General features: G+C 32.1%; 1 long non-coding RNA gene across 1 annotated transcript; it reads left to right on the top strand.

The window, feature by feature from the left end:
* The first annotated feature begins 7,931 nt into the window (after nt 1–7,931).
* LOC147789606 (uncharacterized) lies at nt 7,932–9,307 on the top strand. The gene is made up of 2 exons (XR_015411762.1): nt 7,932–8,020; nt 9,015–9,307. It is a non-coding gene; the product is annotated as an uncharacterized LOC147789606 (long non-coding RNA).
* The last annotated feature ends 1,606 nt before the right edge of the window (nt 9,308–10,913 follow it).

Genomic DNA, 10,913 nt, shown 5'->3' with positions numbered 1-10,913 from the left:
TTATATTCTAGGTTTTAGGTTTGATAATCCCCGAGCAGTAGACAAAAGAGATTGAAACGATAAAGGAGTTTTTTCAGAACTTGTTGACAATGCCAATTTGAAAAACGATAAAAAAAAAATGACCGAAAAAAAATTTATTTTAGACGTGTTTTTTTCGTTAAGGAAGTGAATTGATCAGTATTTAACTTTCCTTATTATGAAATTGAAAATATCAACGGTAGTACTTTTTCATCGTGTGCTTTCGATGACTCGTTTGAGATTTCGTGTTAGTTTTTGGATGTTAGGGTATTTTGCTTTAAGCCTCTCGTTTTCTTTTTTCTCCCAATTTTAGGTTTTGGTATAATTTTCAAACAATTAACAAAGAAGTTGAAATGATAAATGAACTTTCGATATTAGATTAATGTCTTTTTGTCTCATCAATAGGTTTGTTGTTGTCCTTTTTGACCTTACTTCTGCCACTGACCGTCAAGCATGGCCAATGGTATCACTTTAAACAATAACAACAAAATGTCTCGAGAAAAAAATCCTAAACCGTTCCATTAAAACTAGAAGAAAAGAGTCCTAGCAGACCCAAGTCGGATCAGTCTAAATGCCGGCCTTGAGGCGTCGAGAGTGTATCTAACTGTCACGAACCGTTCAAGTGAAATAATAAAATAAAGTGAGGGATCTCCCATGGATGCCAACTCTCCACTTTTCAACTTAATCAAAATTGTTTTCCAAAAATCAAAAGTTTGTTTCAAAATTTTTTTATAATATTAGGAAGTGTTCGATAATCTTAGATAAAAAGCATACGTTCTTCCGATGCTATGTATGTATGTACAAAGATAGGAAAGAAATTATTTTGTATTCTCTTCATTTATATATATTTTTAAGAAAGTCCTATTTTACCTTTTTTTTTTTTTTTTTTTTTTTTTTTTTTTTTTTTTTTTTTTTTTTTTTTTTTTTTTGGGATGTATCCTTTCATTCTGTAAGCGTGTTGATTTCGATAAATACCATTGATATTGACGAGATGATATGTGATATCAATTTATGCAATTGATTGATACATTGAAATGATGCATTCTTTTATGTTTAAATGATACATTAAAAAAAAAAAAAAAATCAACATGCATTTTAACGTTTATAATAAATGAATTAATATGATCCAAATCTGGAAAGAACAAAATCTTTTAAAAAAACGCTTTGAAAATAAAATAGATTTAAGGATAGAAACAAAGTATTCAACTAACAAATCCCATGAACTCGAAAGTGTAAGCTAAGCATCCACTTGTAACAAACCAAAGCATTCAACAAAATGTCTGATTTGTGTACTCCCAATATGTTCTTCCTATCACTTACTAAAATGTGTTCGATAAGTAACGATTTAGTTTATGAACTTTATAACAATGTAAGCTTTTTAGTTTATTTTCTAAGTTTTAAAATTTATGTTTATTTTGAAATTTTAGAACTATGATTTTGTCATCGTTTGTTGGATTCTACGTTTTGTGTGTCGAGTTATGTGTATTAGCAAATTTAACACGGTGATATATTTTAAATAGGAAAAAGTGAATGGCCAAAGCTCGTGGGAGAAAGATTTTCGATTGTTGCTGTGATCATAGAAAGAGAGAATCCTCACTTAATGGAGGGGCATATGAATGAACCGTGACCACATCTGAATGAGAGGGATCTCGAAGAAAGGATGACTAAGAAAGACTTGAAAGAAATTAATGTTACTACCTATACCAATAAGGTGCACAATCGTAGGAAATTCTATGATTGGATGACCTCTTGAGAATTCTCCTAGAATGCATCTGAGTGAGGACAAAACACGATAAAACGACTCGTGTTGGTTTGTGAGAATAGTCTTCACCTTTAAAAGCAAGAAGTAAGTAACGTGACTATGTCGCAGGAGATTGTCGAGACCATTAGAAGGTGACTAATCCAAATTTCAAATCTTGATAAGAATCCTAACATGAAATTTAGATAACCTTAAGAAAAATTAGACATTTTTTCAAGGTTGCTGATAATATTGGATAAAACCTTGAATATAAACGTGGTTAAAAGGTGTTTGTATAACATGGTAAAAGATTCGTATTTTAAAGTTTTTTTTTATACGCCTTACTAAAAAGTAGACATTAATTTTCAAATTTCTTTTTTATAATTTTCAAAAGTTTTTCATAATCTAGAAAAAATTAGACGTTCTTTGGATGCTTTTAGGTAATATGAAATACTTCGTCTACAATTTTAATAAATTCCTATACTTTCCTTTTTTTGACGAATACATCACTTTGACTATAGATATCAGTTGAATTCAATATGTGCAATGGATTTGACGAGATGGATGCAACTGGTCGTCAAGTGTTTGTGCATGTTGATTATAATATTTTCGGTCGATATCAATGAGATGAGATTTTTTGAGTGGACCTAACTATACATTGAAATGATGCATCCTTTTTTATATTCTCAATAAAACAAGTTAGACGCTTTACTGTTGAGTGATTGGATGACTTGATTGTTGTATGAACGATGCGTGCACTGTGACTCCTACACGTGTCTTGATTTTATGGTCGCTTGATGTATGCGATGCGTTTTTGTTATGATGTCAGATATTATGTTACATAAGTTATGCTATATTATAAAGTATGTCATGTCACGACAAAATTAAAGATAAAAAAAAAAAAACTACAAATAAATATTATAATAAAAAAAAGACACCTTAGAAAAGTCAAAATAACTTCATCTTTAAGAAAAAAAAAAAAAAAAAAAAAATATGCAACATTTTCTTATCATCCACCAAAGAAGCGACAAGATGTCAGAAGGGTGTCCTCCTTCCGTTAGTATGGTCTTCTTTATCACTTATTCTTTTAATTGTTTTGAAGTTGTTCGACACGTTTGCATGTGATATAGCTGAAATTAAATGTACGAGTAATTTCTAAATATAAATATATGAATTTTTACGGTAACAATTCAAGTTTATTGGTAACAGATATTATTTGTTTTGACCCGTTATGTATCGCTACCAGCCTCACAGTTTTTAAATATGTTTGTTACGGAAAGGTTTTCATGCCCTTATAAATAGTGTCTCGTTCCACTCTCGAATCGATTTGTGATCTCACAATAGTACGTGCCAACTCTACTGGCTACCCGCATGATCAATATCCTACCATAGGACAGATCCACCTTGCAGGGATGGTCCATCCTATGGGAGGACGTTGATCATGCGGGTAGATAGTAGAGCGTTAATCATATGGTTGGAGAGGGGAATGAAACATTCTTTATAAGGGTATGGAAATATATCTCTAGCGATATGTTATAAAATTGCGAGGCTGACGATGATACACTACCAACCAAAGGGGACAATTTCTGCTTGATGGTGAGCTTGAGTTGTTACAAATGGTATCAGAGCAAGACATTGGGTGGTATGCCAACGATGGCTTTATATCAATTACAACTTTAAACTTTAAAAATAAATCAATTTAGACTCTCCGACGTAATTTCGTTTTAAATTTGTTAATACATAGCTTTCAAATATGTAAAATACGGATGTAAGTTAAAAGAAAAATATGAGAATCGAACCGATAGAGACAATTTTTCAAAAACTTAGGTGAAATTTTTGGAGAATAATAATGTCATTGAGATGTTTTTGAATTGATTTTAAATAGAAACCAATGAAAATAATTATCCATTACTAATAAATTTCATTAGTTTTGAATTTTTATTATTTTATTGGAGTGATGTGTATTAACAAATTTAACACGAATGTGTATTTTAAATAGGAAAAAGCGAATGGCCCGAACTTGTGTTCGTAGAATTTTTCGTTGCTGCTAAGATAATAGAAACGGAGAATGCAAATGTCAAAGCACAAAAGATTCTTGTTGGGAGTTCAAGATGTGAAGGTTTCAATCCTTCTCGAGTTTTTGTTGATGTCAATATTAATGATGTCGTTGTTTTAGTTCCTAAAGCAGGTTAAAGATTGCACACTAGTACGGTTGTGTAAGTTATATGTATCAATATAAATAACAAGAAATTAATAATAAGGTTGTAGGTAACTACCACTTTAATTACTGAATTGTTCCAATGCTATCGCACTATTTCTGTTATTAACAATGCACGGCAAACTTGGTCTATTACTTACTAATTCGTAACTTCAATTTTACTTTCTCTTCTAGTGCGGGATTCAAATCTCTCACCTCTTTTTTGAGGGTACAATTTTATATTACTCCAGTTATTCTCATGTTGGCAATTTCACCATTACATATACCGTAAAAACTACTTGACTAGAGCTTCTTGAAGTAAAATTACCGTCCAATTTCATATGATAGACAAACAAATGTTAATGTGTAAACAAACCGCGCTTGTAGAAGAAATGAAGGCAGATCTTCCATCTAAGAAGCAAATATCATCGTAAAAATCGAATTTGAAGTGAGAATACATGTACAACATTGATGTGTAAGCAAATAGCCGATGGTAGTTGTATGTACATGTATTCTCGTAAAGGTCTTATTTGTTTTAAAATTAAAAAGAAATGAAAAACTAATGTGAAATCAAACATTATCCTAATTGTCTAATAATCTCCTTAGCAAATATCATCGGCCAGCTCGAATGCCTTTGTCCTTACTTGAAAAAGAACATTTGAACCATGCTTCAACTCAACTGAAACGAGTTGAACTGATGTTAAGCCAGCCTAAATTGCTTGCACTAATCAACCGAAAAGACGTTGAACCTTTCTGAACAAGTTGAGCTACTACGAATTTGCGAACTGAAATATGTTGAATTGTTTGAACCAACTACAAGACTGGGTTAAACTCACTAAATTAGTGGTCAATGGCTAGCCGAATAGAAACTCGTAGAAGCTATCTCAATTTCCACTCATGTGAGATTTAATACAATTAGTATAGGTCATCTATGACGACCCTAAATTAATGTCGCTAACACATGCATAACATGACTAATACATTCAGAAAACATACATCTAAAATATTTAACAAACAATGTCATGGACTGATCATTAGTGAGTTATGAAAGAAGTCAATAAAACTGTTGTATTTGGATGCCATGTTTGGTTTGGATGAGTTAGAATCATCACTTACTCTTTAGGATTCCTATTCTTTCCGTTTTTACTATTTGCATACATAATTTATCTGAGTTTACGTTCTTCTTTAGTGTTCACATAATTTGTCTGAGTTTAAGTTCTTCTTCACTCGATATTAGATTAGTGTTCTTCAAACTCTCTGTTTCGTCTCGTCAAGAGATTTTTTATGGTCTTTTTTTTTTTATTAAAACAAGTCATTGAAAAAAGAATTGACTTTTAACACAAGTTTTTTTTACCACACGACTTGTTTTGATTATTCTCGTTAACTTTTTGGTTTTTTGGTCTTTCATTTAAGACTTTTGATAAATAAATATGCTACAAATTTTTTTATAATATTCCAAAATCTTGTATTATCTGAAATAAAAAAAAATGTGAACATTCTTGAGATGCATATATGTATGTATGAAGATATTAGACATGATAGATATCGAGAAGATGAGACGTAATTTATCATATCAACAATATGTTTTTGTGTTTGTTGATATCAATATATAAAATTGATCGATATATTGAAATGATGCATCGATACATTAAAATCAACATGCATTCAACATTTATAATAAATAAATTAATATGATCCATATCTAAAGAAACGAACAAAATCTTTTAAAAAAACATGACTTTGAAAATAAAATAAATTTAAGAATAAAAACCGTAATAGACAAATTTGAGAACAGGAACAAAGTATTCCACTAAGGGTAGCGGACATTGGCTATAAATGCAAATCCCATTTCGCTAAAACATATTCAACACGAAAGCGTAAATTAAGCATTTACATATAACCAACCGAAGCATTCAACAAAATGTCTGATTCCCGTCCTCATAGTATGTTCTTCCTATCACTTACTCAAATGTGTTCGATAGCTAACGATTTAGCTTATGAACGTTATTGTATAATGATTTGAAACATTATGTTTTTTTTTTAGTTTATTTTCAAATCCTCACGATTTGAAACATTTATCCTTGTTTGTTCATTTTTATTTTCATGTTTTTAAAATTTATGTTTATTCCTACCCAATTTTGAAATTATATATATATGATTATATCACGATTTGTTGGATTCTACGGTTTCTTAGTAGAGTTATGTGTATTAGCAAATTTAACACGAATATATGTTTTAAATAGGAAAAAGTGAATGGCGAGAGCTCGTGGGAGTAAAATTTTCTGTTGCTGCTGAGATCATAGAAAGAGAGAATCCTTGTGTCAGAGCCCAAAAGATTCTAGCTTGTTGTTACGAAAAATCAGAGTTCGATCCTTCACGAGTTTGGGTTCGTGTCAATATTAACGATGTCGTTGTTTTCGTACCTAAAGTTGGTTAAAAATTGCACACGAGTATAGTTGTGTAAGTTATATGTATCAATATAAAGAATATGAAATTACTAATAAGGTAGTATGTGACTACCACTTTAATTACGCGGTGCATAGAATTGAGACGTGCATCAATTTCATACACATTCCTATGTGCTCCATTTTGGTACATACATAACTTACCGAACTCATATCAATTTCTTAATCCTTCGATCTCAGAATATCAAAAAAAAAAAAAAAAAAAATTGTTAAAGAAAAAGTAAACAAGGACATATCTATAACTCCCAGCCTAGGGTTTGAATCAGGATTCGGAATCCGGATTTAGCACCTTCTAATGGAGAGTTACAAATGGTATTAAAGCGATACTTCTCCCAGTAAGATGTGGTTCGTACATGAATCACGACAGAAGCTGGTGGGCATGTACACCCAAGTAAACGAGCGACATATGAATGAACCGTGACCACATCTAAATGAGAGAGATCTTGAGGAAAGGATGACTAAGAAAGACTTAAAAGAAATGAAAGTTACTGCCTATACCAACAAGGTGCATAATCATAGGAAATTCTATGTTGGGTGACCTCTTATACTAATAAGGTGCACAATCGTAGTAAATTCTGTGTTGGGTGACCTCTTGAGAATTCTCGTAGAATGCATGTGACTGAGGATAAAGTATGATAAAAAAAAAAACCCGTGTTGGTTTGTGAGGATAGTCTTCACTCTTAGAAACAAGAAGTAAGTAACGTGATCATATCGCAAGGGATTGTCGAGGCCATAGAAAGTGTCTAATCCAAATTTCAAATCTTGATTCGAATTCTAGACATGGGGCATTATAAAAACCATATCAATGGAACCACATCCACCTTGGTTCGTCTTCGAACCACCTCTTGAAATCATCGTATAATTAGTATTAATTTTGTTATCATAGCATGTGGTTCGAAGACAAACATATGATTTTTCCAAGGTTGTTGATAATATTGGATAAAAACATGAATATAAACGTGGTTAAAAAGTGTTTATATAACATGGTAAAAGATACGTATTTTAAGGTTTTTCTTTTTATAAGGTTTACTAAAAAGTAGACATTAATGTTCAAAAGTTTTTCATAATCTAAAAAAGATAGACGTCGTTCCGATACTTTTTGGTAATATGAAATATTTCGTCTACAATTTTAATAAATTCCTATCTTTTCCTTTTTTGACGAATACATCACTTTGATTATAGATATCGGTTGAATTCAATATGTGCAATGGATTTCGACGAGATAGATGCGTGCACTGTGTCTCCTACACATGTCTTGATTTTATGGTCGTTTGATGTATGCGGTGTTATGTTTTTGTTATCCTGTCAGACATTATGTTAAATAAGTTACGGTATATTATAAAGTATGTCATGTCACGACAAAATTAAAGTTTAAAAAAAAATTACAAATAAATATTATAATAAAAAAAAGACACTTTAGAAAAGTCAAAATAACTTCATCTTTAAGAAAAAAAAAAAAAAAAAAGTATGCAACGTAGGGTTAGTGACTATAAATAGAATACCCATTTGGCCAAACAAACTCAAGAAAAGAGTAAGCTAAGCATTTTCTTATCATCCACCAAAGAAGCATCAAGATGTCGGAAGCCTGTCCTCCTTCTGTTAGTATGTTCTTTCTATCGCTTATTCTTTTAATTGTTTTGAAGTGTTTTCTGAATGCTATAATCGAGACGTTTGCAAAATTTGAAGCTGTGGTATAGCTGAAATTAAATGTTCGAGTAATCTCTAAATATATGAATTTTTACGGTAACAATTCAAGCTCATTGCTAACAGATATTATTTGCTTTGACCCATTACGTATCGCTACCAGCTTTATAGTTTTTAATCACGTTTGTTACGGAAAGGTTTCCACGCCCTTATAAGTAGTGTCTCGTTCCCCTCTCCAATCGATTCGTGATCTCACAATAGTACGTGCCAACTCTACTGGCTACCTGCATGATCAACGTCCTACCATAGGACCGATCAACCTTGTAGGGATGGTCCATCCTATGGGAGGGGGTTGATCATGCAGGTAGATAGTAGAGCGTTAATCATGTGGTTGGGAGGGGAATGAAACATTATTTATAAGGGTATGAAAATCTTCCCCTATAAGGGTGATATCCCACATTGGTTGGGGAGGAGAACAAATCACCCTTTATAAGGGTGTGGAAACCTTCCCCTAGCATACGCAAGGGAAAGCCCAAAGAGGACAATATCTGCTAGCGGTGGATCTGGGTCGTTACAGTTTGAAAATTGCGAGGCTGACGATGATACATTACCAACCAAAGCGGACAATTTCGGTTAGTGGTGAGCTTGAGTTGTTACAAATGATATCAGAGCTGATATCAGAGCTAGACACTGGGCGGTATGTCTACGAGGGTGTTATATCAATTACAACTTTAAACTTTAAAAGTAAATCAATTTAGACTATCAAACATAATTTCGTTTTAAAAGTGTTAATGCATAGCTTTCAAATATGTAAAAGACCGATATAAGTTAAAGATTCGAATTGATTTTAAATAGAATCAAGTGAAAATAATTATTCATTATTAATAAATTTTATTATTTCATTGGAGTTATATGTATTAACAAATTTAACACGAATGTGTGTTTTAAATAGAAAAAAGTGAATGGCCCGAGCTTGTGTTCGTAGAATATTCCGTTGCTGCTAAGATAATAGAAGCGGAGAATCCACATGTCAAAGCACAAAAGATTCTTGCTGGGAGTCCAAGAGATAGAAAATTCGATCGTTCAAGAGTTTTTGTTGATGTCAATATTAATGATGTCGTTGTTGTAGTTCCAAAAGTAGGTTAAAGATTGCACACGAGTATGGTTGTGCAACTTATATGTATCGATATAAAGAATATGAAATTACTAATAAGGTAGTAGCTCACTACCACTTTAATTACTAAATTGTTCCAATGTTATCGTTCTATTTCTATTATTAATAATGCATGCCAAACTTGATCTATTACTTATTAATTCGTCACTACAATTTTACTTTCTTTCACGTGCCGGAATTCAAATCTCTGACCTCTTGTTTGAGGGTACAATTTTATGTTACTTGAGTTATTCTCATGGTCGCAATTTCACCGTTACATATAAGGTAAAAACTGAACTAAAATCTACCATCCAATTTCATATAATAGAAAAACAACGTTAATGTGTAAAAGAAATGACGACATATCCTTATACCAAGAAACAAATTGAATTTGAAGTGATATTTACGAGAACGTGAGAATCCTCTTGTCACAGCAGTAAAGATTAAAGAAGGGAGTTTCAGAACTGCAGATAACAATTGTTTTCGAGCTCGGGTTGATGTCGATTGAAATGATATAGTTGCTTTAGTTCCTCGGGTTGGTTAAAGATATATATGTATTAATATAAAGAATACGAAATTACTAATAAGGTAGTATGTAACGACCACTTTAATTATTGAATTCTTCGGAAGCTATCAGACTATTTATGCTATTAATAATGTATGCTAAACTTACTCTAATACGTACCTCAATTTCGTATGTCATTTGAACTATGTTTAGTTATCCACTCCACATTAACTTTGATATGAAATTTATTTTATTTCAAGAACGTGATTTTAAAATAATGGAGTTTTATAACGACACTATTTTTCTACTAAAACAGAGTCGTTACTATAAGCATGACATGATTGTTAGCTGCGGAAAAATTCCTTTAAAATATTTCAAAATGATATCATGGACTTACACGTTAAAAATAAAAACCTTAAATCAATCCAACACATATAAAAATGGGATTAAACGATGTATTTAAAAACTAGAAAATAAAATAGAGAAAACAGTAAAACAATGTCGTGATCTAATCTAAGGGCGATGAGATAAATAAAATGCAACTACCCTTAACACAAGTTACATGGTCTTCAACGCGACGCCGATGTCATCCGTACATGGGTACCTTACCTTTATCTAAAATATAATGTTACAAAAACTATGTCAATGAAACTACATGCACATTGGTTCGTCCTCGAACTACATCTTAAAATCTTGATATAATTAGTATTAGTTGAAGTGTGTTATCATTGCATATTATTTTAGGTTTAATGTTTGTTTCTTAAATTTTATCTAAAGATAATCATGTTGAAATTTTAAAGGTGGTAGAGTCTTGGAGTAAGTAATTGCAATGCTTTTTGTTTACACTTTTGTAATGCAACACTTTAAATTAATTATAAAAATTTAGATAACGGTCATATTCCACGTTAGTTGGAGTTTGAGAGGAGAACAAACACCCAATAAGGGCGGGAAATCTTTTCCTATCAGACGCATTATAAAGCCTTGAAGGAAAGCCCGAGAGGGAAAGTCTAAAGAGGACAATATCAACTAGCAGTGGGCCTGTGGCATTACAAATGGTATCAGAGCCAGACACCGAGCGATGTGCCAACAAGGAGGTTATTCCCCGAAGGGAGTAGACACGAGGCGGTGTGCCAGTAAGAACGTTGGGCCTCGAAGGGGGATGGATTTGGTAAGGTCCCACATCGATTGGAGAA

The sequence above is a fragment of the Cucurbita pepo genome, chromosome 14 (assembly GCF_057944985.1).
Source record: "Cucurbita pepo subsp. pepo isolate OVF chromosome 14, ASM5794498v1, whole genome shotgun sequence".
Lineage (NCBI taxonomy): Eukaryota > Viridiplantae > Streptophyta > Magnoliopsida > Cucurbitales > Cucurbitaceae > Cucurbita > Cucurbita pepo.
The sequence above is the reverse complement of the archived record's forward strand: the minus strand, read 5'-3'. Positions and strand labels throughout refer to the sequence as shown.